The sequence below is a fragment of the Mastigoproctus giganteus genome, chromosome 7, assembly GCF_048544385.1.
Source record: "Mastigoproctus giganteus isolate SK-2022 chromosome 7, ASM4854438v1, whole genome shotgun sequence".
NCBI lineage: Eukaryota > Metazoa > Arthropoda > Arachnida > Uropygi > Thelyphonidae > Mastigoproctus > Mastigoproctus giganteus.
In genome coordinates, this window is record NC_143581.1 from 110,666,006 (window position 1) to 110,690,717 (window position 24,712).

Sequence of the window (24,712 nt, forward strand, 5' to 3'; positions counted from 1 at the left end):
ATTTAAAACTAACACATAAAACTAAGAGATACAAAAATAATAATGCTACAAGCCATCTTAACATATTCCTTGTCTGAATGTGTGGTTAGAGTTGATCCCCAGATTTAACATCACTGTATTATTACTTGTGGGGCTTGTTGAAATGCAATCTGTATAAAAATAATCCTCCCACATTGGAGGAACGAAAGCCAATTACAGAATGAAATTAAGAACATACATGTTCAAACACTACAAAAGGTGTATGATGAAAAGGCTCCATGCATATTTGCAAGACGCTGTACATTTTCAACATTTATTTTCTTATATAATTATCATAATAATTGATTATCATTATAGTTACCATAATTAATTACATAATCTTATAGTAAAAGAATTAATAAATTTTAATTACTGACATTTGGGCTGTGTAAATTTTGAATCAACCAGGATCCAGCCTACCAAAGCTTACTCACCGAATATTTTATTCATGGCTTTATTTCTGCTTGTATTCTTTTGATCTCTTGTGCATGTCTCATTAATTATTTTAAATGAACAGAAGTCCAGTTCTACAATCCAGTTCCCAGTGGGTTGTAGTCTCTTGCCTTTGTCAGGCCTGCCACGTATTACTCACCTTTATGTTCATTCAGTCTGTTGACAGGAGACAACTTGATTGACCTTTGTAAAGAAGCTTGTATTAAATTTTCAGCTCACCATCTCTAATTCACATTGAAGATGGTAACTCTTTCTAATTAACTTAGAATACTCAAATGAAATGTTACATGTTTGCAAGTGTTTTCTTTAAGATTTGAGATAATGTTTCAGAATTCAGAGCTGAATTCTGAAAGCTCTCTTCTAGCTGTGATTCCATTTTTTTTCATTCAAGCCTGTGAGTCAGTTGGAGTAGTAATTGAGGAGCTTGTCTATGTTTGTAGATTTTCTATAGACAGTTGTTCTGAGGTTCAAAGCTTTCCTGTGAACCTCAGAACAACCATCTGTACCAGTGGCATCTTAACTTTTTTATGTCCATGACACAAAATTTGAAATCATATTTCCACTGGTCCCAAAATTTTATATTACACTTCAGTTTTTAAACTGAATTCACAAAAAATCAAAATGCAGCTGTTGAATCATGGAATTTCCATATTACAAGGCAAAGATTTTTTAAATATTTTAAAATTTATTTAAAAACAAAGAAAGCTGCGAGAACTAATTTAATTCAAATAAACAAGTTTCTAAACATCAATCTTCACTTGGCTGATTGCTAATGCATTTTAAGTGAAAAAGAAAGAAAGAAATAAGCTGCTGCTGTGATTTCATAAATAATTTATATCTGCAGTAAAAAAGATGTTAAAGTACTGCATTTTATCCAAACATCACTAAAGCAACTCATCAGAAAGCCCTTATGACCCAAACTTGGGTTGTGACCCTAGGTTTGGAGCAAAGGTAAAGAAATACTCCAAAACATCCACTGGCAAACTGTTTTTCTGCTACCAGATAATTCCTGTTACAGTCACTAAGGGAGAACAGGTCGGCCGTATATCGATAAAGTTTCCTCTCAAAGCATTCGTGTGGTAGTATTCCTGTGATGGCAAAATGCAAACGGATGTGAACAAAGAACACCAGCACTTAGCCAGCTATGAAAATATGGCAAATTCCTATCCCACTACTGGCAGCTTCCTGCTATTCACTCGGTAAAGGGGGAATGTGTCTGTAATCGGTCAGTCGTCTGTTGACAAGGTTTTTCATTATGCACATGGTTAGCAACATAATGTAGCTCATTCATATGGAATGTATCTAAAACTGGTCGCTCTGCAAATTTACCCTACTGTATCTTAATATACTTGTGGGCGACTGATGTCAGCAATGACAAAGTAATTTGGCTTTTTTTTTACCAATGGCATAAGATACTTAACATTTTAATACAGTCCATTCCGGTTATTTGGGACACATCGGAACTAGTGCATTTTGGCCCGATTAAGCGGCTGCCCCAATTATCTGAAGTTTCACGTAATTAAAAATACATTGTACCCCCCCTTACAATTGGTTCACTGTACAATCAAATCACGTTACGATGAGCTCACCATAGTAAAGTCCGTTCACTATATGATGTGTAGTAAGCGCTGGTCATTGTGATCAGGTTTGTGAATTGAATTTTAATTCTATTAAACAGCAATTCTAATTTGAAAATAGGAGGAATATTATCCACAGGCTATAAAAGCAAAGATATATTAAGCACAAATTTACTCTTTATTACCTTACCAATTAAAAAAATTAAACAATACATGAAAATTGGAAGAATATACGTGATAATCGGAATAATTAATATGTACTGTAATATGTACATACTAACTAGTTGACATTTCTCTTCACTGATATTTGTGGGTATAGGTATGTTGAGGGTCTGACGGCTCCGGGGTTTCTCCCATCTCCGCGTATGTTTTATGTATCGAGTGACAGCACCCTGTCTATGTCAGAGGTTTAAAAATAATGTATGGGTCATGTGGTATGTAGTTTGTTGTGCCCATTGTTCATCTGGCCTGTTGGCCGCCGGGCCCCCAGTGAGACCTGGCGTTACCATACCTAGTGACGGGGATGCCGGCCAGGTGTACCAAGAGACTAATTATACTCTGGCAGGTCCCGCCACTTACTTTCCTGGGATTTCGGTGACTAGGACCTAAAATAAAGGTTGGAGTTATCGCTGTTGATTTAAGTAAAATTGCATTTAGAAAGCACTGCATGGGGTTTTACGCTGAAAGAACTATTTCTAGAGAGCCAAAAGGTCGGGCAAAATTTGATGTGATTTAAATTTGGACATGTGGGGCAGTCGCTGTACAAGAGAAAGTAATGGGAGGGAGGGAAGAAATAGGAAGAAGAGGGGTCGGATAGGAAGGTGACCCCCCATTTTCAGTGGGGCATGCCCCCATGCCCCACGACAGTGAAAATATGGGGAGGCAAGGAGAGGAGAAGAGCAAATAATCCCCTCCCCGATGGGGGGGGAACCCGCACAAGGGAGTGCAGTGTTGGGTCGACAGTAGGCCATCCAAATCATCCTAAAGTCTTGTATATTTGTGGGTGGCGGTTAAAATTTAAAAGAGTAAAAAGATAAGCAATCAATAACAAAGAACACGGCACACACAAATTGCAAGTAACATGATACGCGCAAGTGAGAATGGAGTAATGAGTTACAAATCTTTAAAAATAGGAATGAAGAGAAGATCTGAAAATTAATTTTTTTTATATGATTGAAGATTTCATGGAAGTGTAAACACATTTCACCATAATCCACAGAATTCCAGCTGTCGATATTATCGCAAATTTAGTAAGATCGAGTTTCCTGTCCTTTTATGATAGATTTCACTAACAGAAAAGCCCAATAAACAGGTGAGTGCTAATTGTTTTTATTGTTTTATGGTTGTGACCTCCAGAATTTCGACTGAACCAAGTGATACCGTTGGAGACAATCGTAGGGTAATCTCCAATGCTGCAGTCTCCTGCCCCAATTAAACGGCATGCTGTCCCAATTAAGCGAAGTAAACCCTGGCTATTTTCTCGATTGGTTTCTGTTTTTTAAAATCTGCCCCGATTAACCGGTGACCCAAATAGCCGGAATCCACTGTATTTGTTTCTGTTTGTAGGGTTGTTTTTCAAATATTTCTAAAACATTACTTCCCCCCCCCTCCTTTTTAACCCACAAATCAGCTCCTGATTGGAACTGTTTTGTGTGTTAAATGTCAGGCATGTTTAATTCTTGCTCAATATTATATTTAGTACACTGTAAATCTGATATAACATGGGTGATGGGGTCCAAAATTTTGGACTGTATTATAATGAGTCAAATTTACATATTTGGATGTAAACTTACCATTAGAAATCACCAACGTAAAGGACATAACTACAAATAGAATGATCGTTACACTTGAATGGGCAAAAATAAATAAAAAAAGATGTAGTAACCATATACATTTTTTTTGGGTGCTAGAAATAAAGATTTCACTCAAAATTTTGAGATTTTATTACTAAGAACAAAATGTACACACAACCAATCCCACACATGTAAAGTTCAAAAATAGCTGCACTCTGTCATTATCAATTTTAAAAATAAACATAGATAAACACCTAAAGATTAAGATTGTGGAAATAAGACATGCATTTTTTACATTGAAATAACTGTCTGAAATGAGTACTTGATGGAGTCTACATAGTGACTGATTACATTGTGTTTTTTTTTTTAAATGAATGAATCTACAGTTAACTGCTTCATTGTCTTCCATTTCTTCTTATTTGCAATTTCAGTAATTGATTTTAAATGTAGGATATGAATTCTATCTATGTTCTCTGATTCTAGCCATTGAGGTTCAGTTTTGATGGCTGCTAATGCCTCTGTTACTTTAGGGGCAGAGGAAGTGGTGTGTCATCTTCTTCTTCATCATTGCTGTCACAAAATGTGGCTTTATTTTGAGCCTGGAGACAGCGTTTGCTGCAACTGTCTGGTCACTTAAGCTTTCATAAGTAGGATGATGATCATCAATATGGATCCAGTCATAAATGTCGTGACTGCCAGACTGCATAACTAGTTCCTGATAAACTGCATTTGCCTTGTTGATGTCCCCTTGAGTAAACCCCTCAAACTCTTCAACTTTCTCTTATTCCTCTGAGTTAGGTGCAATTGTAAATGCTTCAAGCAAACCTTGCTCCCAACACATCTCAATTGTAGATGGTGATATGATTACCCATGCCTTCTCTGCTAAGTCAAAAACACTAGCCAGTGTGAGCTTTTTCAGGCATTCTGTTATGGATACTTCCTAATCGATTATTGGTTCTTTGAGGTCATATTCTTAAGGTTCTTTGAGGTCATATTTTAAAAATATGCATCTGTGGGTGCTCATTTAAGAAGGAACAATATGGAACCTAAAGCAAAAGTGCTTTAGGTATCCATATTGTTTTTTCTTAAATGAGCACCCACAGTGGTACAAAAAGTTTATGAAACCACACCTCGAAATCTCTGCTGTCATCCAAACATTCTTACTGTGGCAATAAGAAAATGCTAATGTCTGCATGTTTTTGTTGTGGAAACACTTGGTATCCTTGATTTTCCTAGCACAGTCATTTGATTTGGTGTGTGCATCAGTTTTATTGACACCTAACAGCAAAGTCACCCTGTCCTTCATCACTTTAAAGCCTTGTGCCTTTTGTTCATTGGATTTACAAGCTAGTGTCTTATTGGGAAGGATATGATAACAAAGTCCTGTTTCGTCAAAATTGTAAATTTGTTCTGGAAAATAGCTGCCTTCTTGTGTGATAACTTTTTAATTGTGATGGATAGTCATCAGCATCCTTGGTGTCTGCAGATGACTATCCATCACAATTAAAAAAATCTATCACCAATTTCACCCAGAATTGCAACCTGGCAAATTCCATGGACTGAAACAGCCCTTGCTTGCTTTGAATTCTTTCTTGTACACTTGTACTCTGTACTGGTTAGCTAAGTCTTTTTTCAGCTTGAATTGACTCCTTTAAATTTCACCAGATATAGACATTCCTTCTGTACCTTCTTATGTGAACCATTTAAACATGGCCTTATCCAGTGGGCTGTTGCTTGCTGTCTTAAGCCACTTTTGCCAAAGACTTCCACTAGCATTAAAGTTACTTGTTACTTAAGATAGGTTAGCTTCATCTTTTATCCATCCCTGATAGTTGATTCCCCATGCCTATTTGTTGAGACACCTCCACTTGCATCTTCCCCATTTTAGTAAGATCAGTGCAGCTAGCTTTTCTTGGAGTGGCCAAGCTTTTCTTTTCTTCTTTTGAGAACTTTCCATGGACATTATTTCTTTGGCTAAGGTAAAGAAAGCCAAGACGAGACCCACCGGAGATGTCAGCTAACTTACCCGTAAAATTAGTTTCCCGATACCGCACTCTAGCACTGATCGCTCAGTAAACAGACGGTAGGTGTTGTTGGTCTGGAGCAGAAGTTGAGAACGATATATTGATTAACAGGTAGGCATAGCAAATGATGAAATGATTGGTGGTGGGCATGACAGATGACAAGCTACTGCTTAGTCATTGGTTGGCATTATGATGTGTATTTGTGAGTAAAGAATGGTGTATAATTAGTTTTGTAATCAACGGTAAATAGGTAATAGTAGAAATGAATCTTTTAAAGATGGAAGAAATTTGCAAGGAAAATAAAACGTTGCTTGATTTTTTGATGAAAACTAAATTAATAAAAGACTGAAATTTAACTAACTGAATCATGCACAGAGTCATGTGGAAAGTTCTGGTATTGTAAAAAAATGTTCAGTGCGAGTGTCTTTATTAAAACATAGTTTTATGTAAAATACAAAACTTCCTTTAAAAAAAAAAAAGATAATGTATATTATATACTTTGGTCAACGTGCATGCCAGTAACTATGACAGCATTCCATCCAGAGATTTCGAAAGTAACAGCAATTAAGTTTTATAAGAAACTAATAGATATTTGCGAATTGCAGTTGTTAAAAAAGCCCATTAAGTTGGGTAGATCGGGGAAACCTGTAGAAGCAGACAAAACTGTATTGGTAAAACCAAAACATCACAGAGGATGAAATTTAACTGCTAAGAAGAAATGGGTGTTTGGAGTATTTGAAAGGGAACAAAATTTGTCTTCATGAAATTCATAAAAAATCAGAAAGCAAAATCTCTTTTACGCATTATTAGAAAAGTAGTGAAGAAAAATACTACTATCATAACAGATGAATGGTGTGGATATAAGCGTATTACGGCCTTAGAAAAAAAACGAATTACAAACATTTAATTGTAAAACACAAGGAACATTTTGTAGATCCACATACAGGAACACATACGAATAACATCGAAGCCCAGTAGAAGAGACTAAAAAGTGTGACTAAAAGACTAAATGGCAGCTATAAATATATGTTGATTGGTCACATGATATGTGGCATCAAATTTTATGGGAAAAATCATGAAAATACTTTTAAGAATATTATTACTTAAATTGCAAATAGCTATTGAGGTCCAACTATATGATTTGTATTCGTGAATTTTTTTTTTTTTTTCTGAAAAAGTTCCATTCCGTTCATTTTTATGTTTTTCATTGTGTTTTTTTCTCATTATTAAAAGAAGATTTTTGGAGTTCATGAGTATTTTTACTATATTATTGATTTAGGTTTGGTTACGAAAAAAGGGAAAGGTTTTTTTATTTTTCATTTTATTTCATAAACTGACGTTAATTGGTAGGTTAGGAAATAATAGAAAAGGTTTCCTTATATTTGTCTTCATGAAAGAGGGCATTGACTCTCTTTAAAAATTACAGCTGTGAATTACAGGCTCCGAGAAAGCGATAAGGGTTTGCTATTTTATTTACTTAATTGTTATTTTCTATTGTACTTTATAAGTAGCCTTATAGTTCTAGTTACGCTGGTTATTTTTATTTTTAATTTAGATAAGGGTTTTTGTAGATTACTACTTAATATATGTAAAACCATTGTTTCTTTCGAATCTTGCAGCCATTGTTTTTGTATAGAGAGTGGTAGGGAATTCAAATTTTTAATTGTGGTAACTAAGTAGCTCTAACGTAAAAAAATTATATAGCATAATATGCATCACTGCATTTAGGATTCTATTAGATAGTGTAGTATTGACAATTAATTAATTAAATTTATTGATGTTATTAATTTAAAATATCATGCCCCAGACTAGAGCAGCAAAGCAAATGGGCACAAAGTGGCAGGAGTCCTGTGACTCGGGGGAGAACTGAGGGGGGGGGACGATTCTCCAACGCATCACAGCCTAAAAAAATGTGCAACTTCTGAAATTATACAGTAACGTTAGAAGTGTCACCAATAAAATGAGCTAATTCGAACTGCTGGTTAAAACAAGTAACACGGACATAATGGGGCTTACAGAGACGTGGTGCCACCCGGAAATTGGGGATGATGAGTTTCAGAACGGCTTGTATAATGTATTTAGGAAGGATAGGTTAGATAGAAGGGGTGGTGGGGTAATGCTTCTTATCAGAAGCAGCCTGAGTGCGACGATAGCTTTCCCGGATTCAGACGTTTCACATGCTAGTATAAAGTCTGTATGGTGTGAGATAGTTGGAAACAAAGGTATAATGCGAGTAGGAGTAATCTACAGACCAGGTGATTGTGAAGATTATGACAAAAGCCTCTACATGCAAATGGAATGGGCAAGTAAGTGTCAATGCCTTATTATGGGTGATTTCAATTTGCCTCTAATTGATTGGAGTAAATGGGAAGGAAACTCGACATGGGGAACAAAATTTTTAAATCAACTAGATGACTGTTATTTGTATCAACATGTCAGGGAAAGTACTAGAGAAAAGAATATCCTAGACCTCATCATCACACGTGAATCAGATGACATAACAGGGCTGACAGTAGAGGAACCAGTAGCAGGAAGTGATCACGGAGTTCTACGGTGGATGATGACGAGAGAGGTAGCAGAAGTAAAAGGCAAAGGAATGGGTTTTAATTTCAGAAAAGGAAATTACGATGCCTTAAGGTACTACATGGCCTCTATTAACTGGGTAGATATCACGCTGAGAATGAATGCAATTGAACTGTGGTACGCTTTTAAAACATTAATCACAGATGCCTTGAATGCGTATATACCATTAAAAAAATACTCCCCGAGAAGGGTTCCAAGTTGGATGAATAGTGAAGTTGCCGCATTACTTGAGCAGAAAAAGGTGGCATGGAAAGGTTACAGAGCAATAAAAAGTACTGAAGCCTATAACAGCTACAAGGTGATGTGTAATAGAGCCACAGAAAAGGTTCGACAGGCAAAGGCACTTTATGAGAAATCACTAGCAAACAGAGCAAAGGGGGGGGGGGGATAAAGAATTCTTCACATATATAAATGCCAAGAAGAGCAGGACAAACAAGATCAGACCTTTACGTAAGGGAAAGGGGATAGTAATAAATACACCAGCTGCCGTTGAAGATGAACTCAACAGTTATTTTGCATTGATATTTACAAATGAAAAGCCTTTTGTGGCAAAGGGAAATTGTGGGTGCGAAGTTAAAAAATATGTAATTAATGATATTGAAATTTCGCAAGATTATTTAATGAAAAAACTTTTGAGCCTACAGACCAGTAAAGCTCCTGGAGTTGATGGAATATACCCTATAATCTTAAGAGAGGCGGCAAGCGAGTGCATTGAACCATTGAGGCTAATTATGCGAGCATCACAAGACTCTGGGGAGATTCCCTTGGATTGGAAAAGTGCAAATGTATCTCCCATACATAAGGGTGGCTCTAAAAGTGAAGTTGGAAATTATCGACCTGTCAGTCTGACTTCAGTAGTAGGGAAAATCATGGAGGCAATGATCAAGGGTGGAATTCAGGATCATTTGGATCGATTTGAAATTCTGAAGGATACTCAGCATGGTTTCGTAAAGGGAAAATAATGTTTAACAAATCTGGTTCGCTATTTCGAAAGGGTCACTCACGAGCTGGATTTAGGGAATAATTTCGATATTGTTTATTTAGATTTCAGCAAAGCTTTTGACTCAGTCCCACATGAGCGGTTGCTTTATAAGCTGGAACAGGTAGGAATCACTGGAAAAATCCTTAGATGGATAGAAGGATGGCTTCAGGACAGGAGGCAGAGGGTTGTGATAAATGGCTATTCCTCAGATTGGGTTGATGTAAGAAGTGGGGTTCCCCAAGGATCAGTATTAGGACCACCGTTGTTTTTAATTTTCATAAACGACATTGATGAAGGGATAGAGGGCATGATGTCTAAATTTGCAGATGATGTTAAAATTGGTAGAGTAGTTAATGATCACTGTCAAGCTGAGCTTCTTCAGAGAGACCTAGATAGACTTCAGGAATGGTCAGAAAAATGGCAGCTGTGCTTTAATCCAACAAAGTGAGGTATTACACCTGGGGAACAGTAATCCCAAAAAAACTTATTCACTTGGTGGAGTTCAACTAAAGCCAGTACTGGAGGAAAGGGACTTGGGTGTTACGATACAGTCAGACATGAAATTCTCTGAGAATTGTAAACAGGTTGCAAGGAAGGCCCATGGTGTCCTATCGATGATCTATCGAACTTTTGCAAGTAGAGATAGGGACGTGATAATCCCATTATATAAGGCTTATGTTAGACCACACTTGGAATACTGTGTTCAAGTATGGAGACCGCACCTAAAGAAAGACATCGAGCTTCTTGAAAGGGTGCAAAGAAGGGTAACTTGCCTGGTGAGATCGGCAAAAGGGCGTCCTTATGAAGAAAGAATTCGAATATCTGGGTTGCAGAGTTTGGAAACTAGACACCTTAGAGGAGATTTGATTGAGGTATTTAAGGCTCTGAGAGGCATCAGTAAAATGAATGAGGACAAAATTTTCAAGATTATAAATGATGCTAGAACTAGGGGACATAAATTCAAGTTACGGGGGGAAATGTTTAGATTGGACTACAGGAAGTTTTATTTTAGCCAGCGAGTTATAAATTACTGGAATAAGTTGCCTTCATGGGTGGTAGAGGCTGACAGTTTGGGGAAATTCAAAGGTCATCTGGATAGTACTTTCGGGTAAGGGAAGCGCATAGGATGATAGGTTTAATTTCATTTTTATTAATTTTTTATTTTATTTTTTTTATTTATTAATTATTATTATTTAGTTATTTATTTATTTTATTTTATTTTTTGTTTTTATCATTGTTTTGTTCAGATTTTTTTTTTTGGCTGGTGCAGCATAAGCCATAGGCTTTCTTGCACCATGCGGCCGTTTCTAATACTAATCTTATTAATTTAAACTATCATGCCCCAGACTAGAGCAGCAAAGCAAATGGGGACGACAAAGTGGCAGGAGTCCTGTGACGTGGGGGAGAACTGAGGGGGGGGACGATTCTCCAATGCATCACAGCCTAAAAAAATGTGCAACTTGTGAAATGTTTGCCGAACTCTCTGGAATAGAACATGATCTAGCCAAGGAGGATGTCTTTGTGTGAGTCAGGTGCAGATAATCAAGAAATTAGGCATCAATTCAGCATTCTAACAGGCGTCTATGAGAGCTTGAGGTGTAGGGTAGATACCCTCAAAGAAATTAATATGAGGGGCCCCGTCAAGCTCTCAGCTTCCCAACACAATGCCAAAGCTCACACCTGGGCATCAGGCAACACAGTGGCAATCCCCAAGATAGAATGCACTGATCACACAGGAGCTAGTTATTGTTGGTGACTCTATTGTCAGGGAGACGGGGGATAGATGGAATAGGACCAGGGTATGTCTGCCAGGGGCAAAAGTTGATGACGTTGTGATATTGTTGTACACATTGGCACCAATGATATTAAGAGTAGGAGATCTACAGATTTACTTAAAACGTACAGGTCAATGTTGCAAAAACGTCATGAGTTAAGGTTAAATTTGAAAGTGTCTGCAATTCTGCCCAGACACGATAGGAGGGAGTACATGATGAGAGCCTACTCAATCAATTCGGCCCTGGAGGGAATGTGCAAGGCTCAAGGGGTAGAATTTTTTTCAGCTTCGTCTGTGCTTGTTAACAGGAGAGACTGCTTCCACAGGGATGGGATATACTTAAATAGAAAGGGTGCAAGAATATTTGCTGATGCTATCGAGACAGTGTTAGGTGGGTCGGAAAACTGCTAGCTTCGGAGGATTCACAGACTAAAAGGTTAAAAGTAGCTGCAGGCAGAGGTGAAGGTGATTCTTGCACTACTTCTATTAAATTAAGCAGCGGCCTGGAGTGAAGGGTACTGGGGATTTCACGGAATGATGGGAGTCAGTGTGAAACAGGTGGGTATATGGGATGTGTTAGGGTAACTAAGAATAGGTGCATGTATACCAATGCTAGAAGTATAGTAAATAAAATTGGATGATTGAATTTGAAGTGTTGGTCAAGATATCAAAAGCAGATATTGTTGGGATAGCAGAGACATGGTGTCTCACAGATATTAGGAATGCAGAATTGGAATTTGGGGAGTGTGTGCAGAAAGGATAGACAGGATAGGAAGGGAGGAGGTGTTATGCTATTAATTAAGAAAAACATAAAATCAAAAGAAGTGTATCCAGTTGATATAGATGAACAGTGCACTGTTGAGTTAGTTTGGTGTGACATAAGCACTGCGAAAGCAAAAATAAGAGTAGGATTGTATTAGCATTAGTAGAGGCATATGATGCAAGAAAGCAAGCTTATGCAGCATCAGCCAAAAAAAAAAAAAAAAAACACACTCCCATTTCACCCCTCTATTCATTCCAAATACCTGTCCAGCTCAGCCTTAAATTTATTTAGGCTATCAACTTCCACAACAAAGGATGGAAGTCTGTTCCACCAACCAATTACCCACTGGCTAAAGGCAAACTTCCGCACATCTATCCTACATCTGTCTTTCCTCAATTTGAATTTATGCCCTCTCAGGTGATTATTCTGAGCAAGAGGAATAATCCCCATCAGCATTGAGCATGCTCAAACCATTCAACGCTTTATACACCTCAGTCAGATCACCTTACAGTTGCCTAGTCTCCAGACAGTGTAATTTGCAAAACTTAATTGGCCTAATGACTTGAATGAGTACAGTGAACAATTGTACAGAGAAATAGAGTGGGCTAGTAAATCAGAATGTCTTATAATGGGGGATTTTAACTTCCCAGATACTGACTGGAACTTGTCGGTTGGTCACTCGCACACTAGTACGACTTTTGTGGATTTATTGGATGATTGTTTTCTGCAGCAGCATGTTCAAGAGGCAACCATTGAGGGTAATAATCTTGATCTGGTTATCAGCAGTGATCATTTGTGTATTAAGAATTTTCAGATAAAGGAACCAGGTGGCAGTGATCACAGTGTACCGATGTGGGATTTACTTAAAGATATAATTACCATCAAGGGTAAAGGAAAGTGTTTTTGCTTCCATAAAGTTGACTACAGTGGTCTCTGATAGTTTTTAAATTCTGTACAGTGGGATCAACTGATGATTTTACCAACAGCAAATTCTAAGTGGGAAGCATTCAAGGAATTAATCGTGGAAGCTACTAAAAGTTTCATACCTATTAAGAAATATTGTTCAAGGTTTAGGCTTAAATGGTTGTCAAATGAACTAATGAGACTCGTGGCAGAGAAGAAAAATGCATGGGATACATACAAATTATCAGGTGACACAGAAGCCTATGGCAGATATAAGCTAGTCTGTAATCAGGTCACAAAGGAGGTTAGGCAGAAGAAGGCAGATTAGCATTAGCATTAGCAGAGGCATTTGATGCAAGAAAGCAAGCTTATGCAGCATCAGCCAAAAAAAAAAAAAAAGTAACATAAATAAATAAAAATAACCACTTCCACTTCACCCCTCTGTTCGTTCGAAATACCTGTCCAGCTGAGCCTTAAACTTATTTAGGCTATCAACTTCCACGACAAGGGATGGAAGTCTGTTCCACCTACCAACCACCCGCTGGCTAAAGGCAAATTTCCGCACATCTATCCTACATCTGTCTTTCCTCAATTTGAATTTATGCCCTCTCAGGTGATTATTCTGAGCAAGAGGAAGAATCCCATCAGCATTGAGCATGCTCAAACCATTCAAGGCTTTGTACACCTCTATCAGATCACCTCGCTGGTGCCTAGTTTCCAGACACTGTAATTCGCAAAACCTAAGCCTTTCTTCGTAAGAGCACCCCTTTGTCCCATTCACCAATCTAGTTGCCCTTCTCTGTACTCGTTCCAGCAGCTCTACATCCTTCTTGAAATGAGGCCTCCAGGCCTGTATACAGTACTCTAGGTGTGGCCTGACCATTGCCTTATACAAGGGAATAATCACCTCCTTATCCCTGCTAGAAAAATTCCTATATATCATTGACAATACACCATGAGCTACTCTTGCAGCCTGTCTGCACTGCTCAGAGAACTTCATATCTGCCTGCACAACCACCCCCAGGTCCCTTTCACTCTCAACCACTGTCAGTGTAGTACCACACAGTTGATACGTTGCTCTGGGGTTGCTCTTTCCCATATGTAGTACTTTACATTTGTCAATGTTAAACTTCATTTGCCACCTCGAAGCCCATCTGCTCAACCTTGTCGATCAATTCGGCCCTGGAAAGATTGTGCAAGGCTCAAGGGGTAGAATTTTTTTCAGCCTGGACTGTACTTGTTAACAGGAGAGATTGCTTCTACAGGGATGGGATACACTTAAATAGAAAGGGTGCAAGAATATTTGCTGATGCTATCGAGGCAGTGTTAGGTGGGTCGGAAAACTGCTAGCTTGGGGGGAGACAAAGACCAATAGATTGACAGTAGCCACTGGCAGAGGAGAAAGAGATTCTTGCACTGCTTCTATTAGAATGAGCAGAAGCCTGAAAAACAAGATGCATGGTATTTCAGAGACTGCTGGGAGCCATTGCAGTACAAGTAAACACATGGGTTGTGTTAGGGTAGCTAAGAATAGAAACAGGTGCAGGTATACTTGTGTGTACACCAATGCTAGGAGTTTAGTAAATAAATTTGATGAATTTGAGGTATTGCTCAAAACATCAAAGGCAGATATTGTTGGGATATCAGAGACATGGTGTCACACAGATATAAGGGATGCAGAACTGCAATTTGGGGAGTACAACGTCTACAGAAAGGATAGACAGGATAGGAAGGGGGGAGGGGTTATGCTATTAGTTAAGAAACACGTAAAAACCAAGGAAGTGAAGCCAGTCGACATCGCTGGACAGTGCAGTGTTGAGTCAGTTTGGTGTGGCATAAGCATTGGGAGATCAAAATTGAGAGTAGGAGTGTGCTATAGGCCTAATGACTCTGATGAGTATAATAAGGAACTGTACAGGGAAATAGAGTGGACCAGTAAATCAGAGAGTCTTATAATGGGAGATTTTAATTTCCCAGATATTGACTGGAATTTGGGGGCTGGTTACTCACGCACTAGCAGGGCTTTTGTGGATTTATTGGATGATTGTTTTCTACATCAGCATGTTCGGGAGGCAACTAGAGGGAGTAATACTCTTGATTTGATTATCAGCAGTGATTCTTCATGCATTAAGAATCTGCAGATAAATGAATCACTAGGTGGCAGTGATCACAGTGTGCTGAAGTGGGATTTACTCAAAGAGGTAACTACCATTAGGGGTAAAGGGAAGGGTTATTGCTTCCGTAAAGGCGACTACGATGGACTGAGACAGTATTTCAATTCTATACAGTGGGGCCAACTGATGATGTTACCAACAGCAAATTCAAAATGGGAAGCATTCAAAGAACTTATCTTGGAAGCTACTAGGCTTTACATACCAACTAAGAAATATTGTTCAAGGTTTAGGCCAAAATGGATGTCAGATGAACTAATGAGGCATATGGCAGAGAAGAAAAATGCATGGGATACTTACAAATTAACACATGACACAGAAGCCTATGATAGATACAAGTTGATATGCAACCAAGTTACAAAGGAGGATAGGCAGGCAAAGGCAGATTACGAGAAATCCTTGGCAAGGGATGCAAAGAAAAACAGCAAAGAGTTCTTTACTTATGTAAACTCTAGAAGGAAGGGGATGAATCAGATTGGTCCACTTGATATTGATGGGTCAACTGTTGATGATCCTGCTCAGGTAGCTAACAAACTAAATGAATATTTTGCATCGACATTCACACATGAGGAGTTATTCAGCAAGGGGAATGCCAGAGGTGTATTCAACTCTAGCAGTAAGCTGCAAAATCTTGAAATAACTGGGAGTAAAGTGGAGGAGAAACTGTTGAAGATAAACACAAGAAAGGCAACCGGGGTGGATGGGATCTATCCAGTTATATTAAAGGAGGCAGCAAAGGAAGTAAGCAAACCCTTAGCCATAATTATGAGAGCTTCCTTGGACTCAGGGGAGGTACCCATAGACTGGAAATGTGCAAATGTGACCCCAATTCACAAAGGAGGATCAAAGGCTGACACAAGTAATTATAGACCTGTGAGCTTAACTTCTGTTCCAGGAAAATTAATGGAGGCACTGGTTAAAGAAGCACTGCAGGATCATTTAGACAAGACTTCAGTTATAGCTCAGACACAGCATGGTTTTGTTAAGGGGAAGTCTTGCCTGACCAACTTGATTGGATACTATGATGCAGTCACAAAAGAACTGGATGCAGGGAATAACTTTGATATTATATACTGGATCTTAGAAAGGCTTTTGATACTGTTGCACATGGAAGACTGCTACACAAATTGGAGCAGTGTGACATTGGAGGCAAATTGCTGCTATGGATAAAGGGGTGGTTGAGGGGGAGAAGACAGAGAGTGGTAATCAATGGGCACTGCTCATCGTGGACTAATGTTATTAGTGGAGTCCCTCAGGGCTCAGTGTTGGGTCCATTATTGTTTTCTGTATTTATAAATGATATTGATGATGGTATATCAAGCTTAATGTCCAAGTTTGCAGACGATACAAAGGTTGGCAGGGTTGTCAAGGACACTACTGACACTATGCTGCTGCAACAGGATCTGGAAAGGTTGAGCAGATGGGCTGAGAGGTGGCAAATGAAGTTTAACATTGACAAATGTAAAGTACTACACATGGGAAACAGCAACCCCAGAGCAACGTATCAACTCTGTGGTACTACGCTGACAGTGGTAGAGAATGAAAGGGACTTGGGGGTGGTTGTGCAGGCAGATATGAAGTTCTCTGAGCAGTGCAGACGGGCTGCAAGAGTAGCTCATGGAGTATTGTCAATGATATACAGGAATTTTTCCAGCAGGGATAAGGAGGTGATTATTCCATTGTATAAGGCAATGGTCAGGCCACACCTAGAGTACTGTATACAGGTCTGGAGGCCTCATTTCAAGAAGGATGTAGAGCTGCTGGAACGAGTACAGAGAAGGGCAACAAGATTAGTGAATGAAACAAAGGGGTGCTCTTACGAAGAAAGGCTTAAGTTTTGCAAATTACAGTGTCTGGAGACTAGGCACCAGCGAGGTGATCTGATAGAGGTGTATAAAGCCTTGAATGGTTTAAGCATGCTCAATGCTGATGGGATTCTTCCTCTAGCTCAGAAAAATCACCTGAGTGGGCATAAATTCAAATTGAGAAAGACAGATGTAGGATAGACGTGCGGAAATTTGCCTTTAGCCAGCGGGTGGTTGGTTGGTGGAACAGACTTCCATCCCTTGTGGTGGAGGTTGATAGCCTAAATAGGTTTAAGGCTCAGGTATTTTGAACGAACAGAAGGGTGAAGTGGAAGTGGGTTTTTTTTTTTTTTTTTTTGGCTGATGCTGCATAAGCTTGCTTTCTTGCATCAAATGCCTCTACTAATGCTAATCCTAATGCTAACCTTTCCAAATCCTGTTGCAGCAGCATAGTGTCGGTAGGGTTCTTGACAACCCTGCCAACCTTCGTATCATCTGCAAACTTGGACATTAAGCCTGATATACCATCATCAATATCATTTATAAATACAGAAAACAATAAAGGACCCAACACTGAACCCTGAGGGACTCCACTAATAACATTAGTCCACGATGAGCAGTGTCCATTGATTACCACTCTCTGTCTTCTCCCCCTCAACCAGCCCTTTATCCATAGCAGCAATTTGCCTCCAATGCCACACTGCTCCAATTTGTGCAGCAGTCTTCCATGTGCAACAGTATCAAAAGCCTTTCTAAGATCCAAGTATATAATATCAAAGTTATTCCCTGCATCCAGTTCTTTTGTGACTGCGTCATAGTATCCAATCAAATTGGTCAGGCAAGACTTACCCTTATCAAAACCATGCTGTGTCCTAGCTATAACTGAAGTCTTGTCTAGATGATCCTGCAGTGCTTCTTTAACCAGTGCCTCCATTAATTTTCCGGGAACAGAAGTTAAACTCACAGGTCTATAATTACTTGTGTCAGCCTTTGATCCCCCTTTGTGAATTGGGGTCACATTTGCACATCTCCAGTCCATGGGTACCTCCCCTGAGTCCAAGGAAGCTCTCATAATTATGGCTAAGGGTTTGCTTACTTCCTTTGCTGCCTCCTTTAATACAAAGGGTACTAGGAAAGTTTTGCAATATGACGCAACAATGAATCACAGGAAGCTGCTTGTTGCTGCATGTTGAGACATGTTCATACGTGCATACTGGCCACCGCGCCAAGTGGATGGGCTCAGTTATTCATTAGTAGTGAGAGTGTAAAGTGCTTGCGATGGCATCGTGGTCACGAAATGAGAAAAGGACAGTTTTGCAGTATAATTTTGTGCGTGGTTTAACCATAGACCAGTGCTTAGAAGAAATGACTCTTGCACTAGATGATGATTGTCCACATCGTACAACGATATTCAGGTGGTATAGAGAATTCCAAAGGGGAAAGTCCACTCTGGAGGATTCTGAGAGGCCAGGAAGGCCACGAACGTCAGTTACGGAGGAAAACGTTACTGCTGGGAGGAAAATGCTTGACGAAAACAGGCGAGTGACCTACCAACAGATAGAGGATACTTTGGGCCTAAATGCACCAGCAATTCGTTCGATTCTGCAAGATCATTTGCACGTGAAGAAACTTTGTTCTCTCTGGGTGCCGCATCAACTGACTGAAGAGCAGATGGCACGACGTGTGACTTGGTGCCGGGAGATGTTAAAAAAGTTTGATAAGGGACAATCTCGGTATGTGAACAACATCGTGACAGGTGACGAGACTTGGCTGTACTATTACAATCTGCTGACCAAGGCTCAAAACAAAGTTTGGGTCTTTGATGATGACGACACACCCGTAATTGTCAGAAAATCCCGATCTGTAAAGAAGAAAATGATAGCTGTATTTTTCAAATCGAGTGGAATTGTGGAACGTGTCGTTTTGGACAAGCAGAAGACAGTCACAGCTAAGTGGTATACTGAACAATGCCTGCCTAAAGTCATTGGATCTATGAAGAACCTGCGGCCAAAGTCAAGAATGGACACCTGGTACCTCCATCACGATAATGCTCCAGCTGACCACGCCAAAGCCTGCACCGAATATTTGACCACGACAGGACTGAAACTTCTCGAGCACCCTCCCTACAGGCCAGACCTTGCTCCCTGCGACTTTGCACTGTTCCCGCATGTGAAAATGAAGCTAAAAGGGAGGCAGTTTTCCAGTGATGAGGACCTTCTAAGGGGTTGGGACAATGAGTGTGCTTTACTCCCTAGTGAAACTTGGCAGAACTGGTTTAAAGATTGGTTTCGGAGGATGGAGAGGTGTATTGAATGTAGAGGAAATTACTTTGAAAAAATTAAATAAACAAAGCTGTATTGCAAAACTTTCCTAGTACCCTTTGTATAACTGGATAGATCCCATCCACCCCAGGTGCCTTTCTTGTGTTTATCTTCAACAATTTCTCCTCCACTTTGCTCTCAGTTATTACAAGATTCTCTAGCTTACTGCTAGAGTTGAATACGCCTCTGGCATTCCCCTCGCTGAATAACTCCTCATGTGTGAATGTCCATGCAAAATATTCATTACGAGAAATCTTTGGCAAAGGATGCTAAGAAAAACAGCAAAGATTTCTTTACTTATATAAACTCTAAAATGAAGGGGATGAATCTTATTGGTCTACTTGATATCGATGATTCGACTGTTGATAATCCTGCTCAGATAGCAAACAAACTGAAGCAGTAGTTTGCATTTACATTCACACGTGAGGAATTATTAAGGTTTGAAAATGCCAGAAGGTTATAAAATTGTGGCATGGTGCTTAATGAATTTGTAATAACTGAGAACAAAGTGGAGGAGAAATTGTTGAAGTTAAATATAAGAAATGCACCTGAGGTGAATGGGATGTATCCAGTTATATTAAAGGAGGCAGCAAAGGAAGTAAGCAAACCCTTACCCATAATTATGAGAGCATCCTTGGATTCAGGGGAGGTCCCCACAGACTGGAGATGTGCAAATGTATCCCGAATTCACAAAGGGGGATCGAATGGTGAACCGAATAATTACAGACCAGTTAGTTTAACTTCTGTTCCGGGTAAAATAATGGAGTCACTGGTTAAAGATGCATTGCAGGATCATCTAGACAAGACTGCCGCAATAATTCAGACACAGCATGGGTTTGTTAAGGGAAAGTCTTGTCTGACAAATTTGATTGGTTATTATGATGTGGTTACAAAGGATGTGGATGCAAAAAATAATTTTGATATCATATATTTGGATTTCAGGAAAGCTTTTGACACTATTGCACATGGAAGAATATTGTAAAAATTGGAGCAGAATGGTATTAAGGATAAGTTGCTACAGTGGATAAAAGGATGGTTGAATGGGAGAAGACAGAGGGTGGTAATCGATGTTTGCTGCTCTTCTTGGACTAATATTATTAGTGGCGTCCCACAGGGTTCGGTGTTTGATCCACTGTTGTTTTGTATATATATCAATGATATTGATGAAGGTATATCATGCTTAGTGTCTAAGTTTGCAGATGATACAAAAGTTGGCAGGGTTGTTAATGGCAGTAATGGCAGTGTGCTACTGCAACAGGATCTAGATAATTTGGACAGATGGGCTAAAAAGTGGCAACTGAAGTTTAACATTGACAAATGCAAAGTACTTCGTATGGGTAGAAGTAACTCCAGAGAAACGTACCAACTGTGTGTTACTACACTTAAGGTGGTAGAAAATGAAAAATACCTGCAGTCAGATATGAAGTTTTCTGAGCAATGCAGACAGGCTGCATTGCTCAGAAAACTGGTAATGGGTTTTGTCTATGATATACAGGAATTTTGCTAGTAGGGAAAAGGAGGTGATTAGCCCTCTGTATAAGACAATGGTCAGGCCATGCCTTGAGTACCAAATACAGATCTGGACGCCTCATTTGACGAAGGATGTAGATTTGCTTGAGTGTATACAGAAAAAAGGGCAACAAGATTGGTGAGGGGAATGAAGGGATCCTCTTACCAAGAGAGGTTTAAGTTCTGCAAATTGCAGTGGCTGGAGACTAGGCACCTGCGCGGTGATCTGATTGAGGTGTATAAGGCCCTGAATGGGTTGAGCACGCTGAATTCTGATGGGATCCTTCCACTTGTTCAGATTACGAACATAATGGGGCATAAATTCAAATTGAGGAAAGACAGATGTAGAATAGATGTGCGGAAATTTGCCTTTATAGCCAGCAGGTGGTTAAGGCGTTGATTGACTTTATGATGTGTGTATCTGTGCAAGTGTCTTTAAAAATAAAAATACAGTAATAAAAAAATTTATTTTTCGTTAATAAACAAATTATGCTCTAGTCCGCCCATAATTCTAAAGAAAAAAGGTCAGTTACCCCCTTCAAGTGTAGGTAGCCTGACCTTTTTTCACCATTATGAAAAGCGTTCATTAGGGCATGTGCAATTAGGACAAGTTACATTGAGGCAAGTGACCATTAGTGCTCCTGAGATTAGGGTAATCATCTATTGTGTCATGCACCAATCAGCACATCGTTTGCCATGCCTACCTGTCAATCAATATATCATTCTCAACTTCTGCTACACACTGATAACACCTACCGCCTTGTTTACCAAGCGAGCAGCCCTAGGTGCGGTATCGGGAAACTAATTTTCCACATAATTTAGCCAACGTTTCCTGTGTTTCTCATGTTGGCTTTCTTTACCTTCGCCATTTCTTTATTAAAAAGGAAAGAAAACAAAACAAAAATTTGAAAACACACACTAATGTTATGTAGAGTAAGCTTACATCCACTTTCCAAGTAGTACTGAACTTACCTTCTAAAGCCATAGTTCAATAAATAAAGTAAAATAAAATAAAGACAAAAATAAAGTAGGTGAAGGTAAAGAAAGCCAACACAAGAACGACGAGAAACATCGGATAACTTACTTGAAAAATTAGTTTCCCGATAAGGCACTCTAGCACTGCTCGCTCAGTAAACAGACGGTATGTGTTATCGATCTGGAGCAAAGTCTAGAACGATATATTGATTGACAGGTAGACGTGGCAAACAATGTGCTGATTGGTGCGCGAAAACAACACACGATAACATCGGTTTAGTGTCACTTTAGTAGTACTCAGCACTAATGGTAACTTGCCCTAATAAACGCTTTCCATAATGGTGAAAAAAGGTCGGGTTACCTCCACTTGAATCCCATGGGAGCTTGAACCCCTCCCAAACTGGAGGGATAACCTAACCTTTTTTCTTTAGAATCATTGGTGGACTAGCGCATAAATTGTTTATTAACAAAATATTAATTTTTTATTACTGTACTTTTATTTTTAAAGACACTCGTACTGATACACATGTATCATAACGTCAGTCAACACCTCAATAGTTATTCACTATATACAGGGTGTCTCAAAAGTATTGGTACAAACGTTTAGGGGAGGTAGGTAACATCTAAAGGAATGCGAAGCGCATAGGAACCCATAACCGGAAACGTCACAGGAAAGTAGAAGCAGAAATGACACAAGACAGTAATTAGTGGCAAACATTTACTTGACATAATATTAATAGTGGAGTACAAGATGGATGCATTTCATGATGTCACAACAGATGCTCGAAGGTTCCACCATGATGCATGCATAACACCGATGCAGCATGGATTGGCGGACACTGTCAAACACACCTGGAGTTTCTTTAACAGTAGCAGCAGTGCAGACGAGTCTCGCCACGAGATCCATTTTCGTGTACACAGGCGATTCATACACGATAGATTTGAGGGTCCCCCACAGAAAGAAATCAAGGCTCGATAAATCAGGTGAGTGTCGGGGCCAGGCAACGGGTCCACCATGGTCAATCCATCGATGCCCAAAATGCCTGTTCAAATGGTCACGAACACACCTTCCATAATGGGCAGGCGCCCCGTCATGTTGAAACCAAATATTGCATCTCACATTTGCTGGAACATCGTCAAGTAACCTTGGTAGAACTTGTTCAAGAAAGATCCGATATTTAGCAGAGTTCATGCAGGATGGTAACAGGTATGGGCTGACTAAGAAGTCACCGACCATACCTGCCCACACATTTATTGTGAAGCAATGTTGTGCCTCATGGTGGCGCACACTGTGTGGACCCTCTGCTAATCCATACACTAGGTGCATGTCTGCCAGCTCACAGTTTGTATATCGATGCATGCTCTTTGTGCGGCGACTACTGCTTGAATGAGTAAACCAGAAATTTTCGCTCTTGCGAATTGATGAACAGCGCCGTGTACCGACTTACAGTGACGTTTCCGGTTATGGGTTCCTATGCGATTCACATTCCTTTAGATGTTACCTCCCTCCCCTAAACATTTGTACCAATATTTTTGAGATACCCTGTGTATGTATATATATATGTGTGTTGTGTAAAGAATCTTTCTTTCTTTTCCTATTATTTCCTAACCTAATGTTTAAGGTTAGGTCATGAAATATAAGGAAACCTTTTCTGTTATTTCCTAAACTACCATTTAAGGTCAGGTTATGAAATATAATGAAACCTTTTCCTTTTTTCGTAACCAAACCTAAATCAACAATATAGTAAAAACACTCATGAACTCAAAAAATCTGCTTTTAATAATGAGATAAAACATAATGAAGAACATTAAAATGAACAGAATGAAACTTTTATTAATTTAGTTTTCATCAAAAAATCAACCAACGTTTTATTTTCCTTCCAAATTCTTCCATCTTTAAAAGATTCATTGCTACTATTACTTGTTTACCATTCATCACAAAACTATTATGCACCATTCTTTACTCGTAAATACACATTATAATGTCAACCAATGACTATACAGTAGCTAGTCGTCTGTCGTGCTCACCACCAATAATTTCATCGTTTACCACGCCTATCTGTCAATCAATATATCCTTCTCGATTTTGGCTCCAGACCAATAACACCTACCGTCTGTTTACCGAGCAAACAACACTAGAGTCAGGTGTCGGGAAACTAATTTTCTGCGTAAGTTATCCAACGTTTCTCATCGTTCTCATGTTGGCTTTCTTTACCTTAGCCATAAAGTAAAATAAAATAACAACAAAAAAAAAGAGAATTATTATTTGACCGTATTTGTAAATTAGTTGCTGGTGCCTCCAACCTGAGCTATATTTGTCTAATACAAAGGCAAACAAAGCATTAAGATGACTGAAACAACAAAAGAAATTAAAAGTGGTATTATAAAGTTTATTCATAGGACATCATGTTTACAGATATCAATTGTGAAAATTGCTCCAAAATGTGCTGGAACAAATCACAAATTGATCTAATTTGAAGTACGTGAAAAAAGATGAGGGGGTGATGGAATTAGCATCCAACCTTTGACTGCATTATAAGTGATTCTGCATTATATTGGCTCTACAGTTTATTTATAACAAATATGTTTTCATTTTAACTGCAAGGTATGGGAGAGGTACTATTTCCCCTTTTTTTGCCCTTATATAAAAGTTGGGAATTGTGATTCACTTACATAACTGATAATGTAAGTGAATTACAAATCCTGACTTTCATACATGGGCATACCCCAGGGGCTCACATCTTGTGAGTATGAGCTTGGCAAACCCAGGGTTCTGAGCTAGATATCATCATTCTTCTCTTTCTTGCTTTCTTGGTGATTCCTTTCTACTTCTGACTCTCTATTTCTTTCTCTCCTAGGGTAATGTGGGGATTTTTTTTTTTGGCTGGTGCAGCATAAGCCTCAGGCTTCCTTGCACCATAGCTAATTGTTGTTGTTATTTGGTTTTTAGGATCATTAGCAATTAAGGCCATATTGCTCCGGGATATGCGATGGTCATTCCCTGACCTTTCTGCATCCTCCGTATTTGGTGGTGACGGGCTCGAACCCCGGTCTAATCAAG

General features: G+C 39.1%; 1 protein-coding gene across 1 annotated transcript in view; it reads left to right on the forward strand.

Annotated features, from left to right (window-relative positions):
* Positions 1-24,712, forward strand: part of LOC150083144 (intraflagellar transport protein 38-like) — a 239,424-nt gene that overhangs the window by 141,280 nt on the left and 73,432 nt on the right. The gene's annotated exons all lie outside the window — the stretch shown is intronic.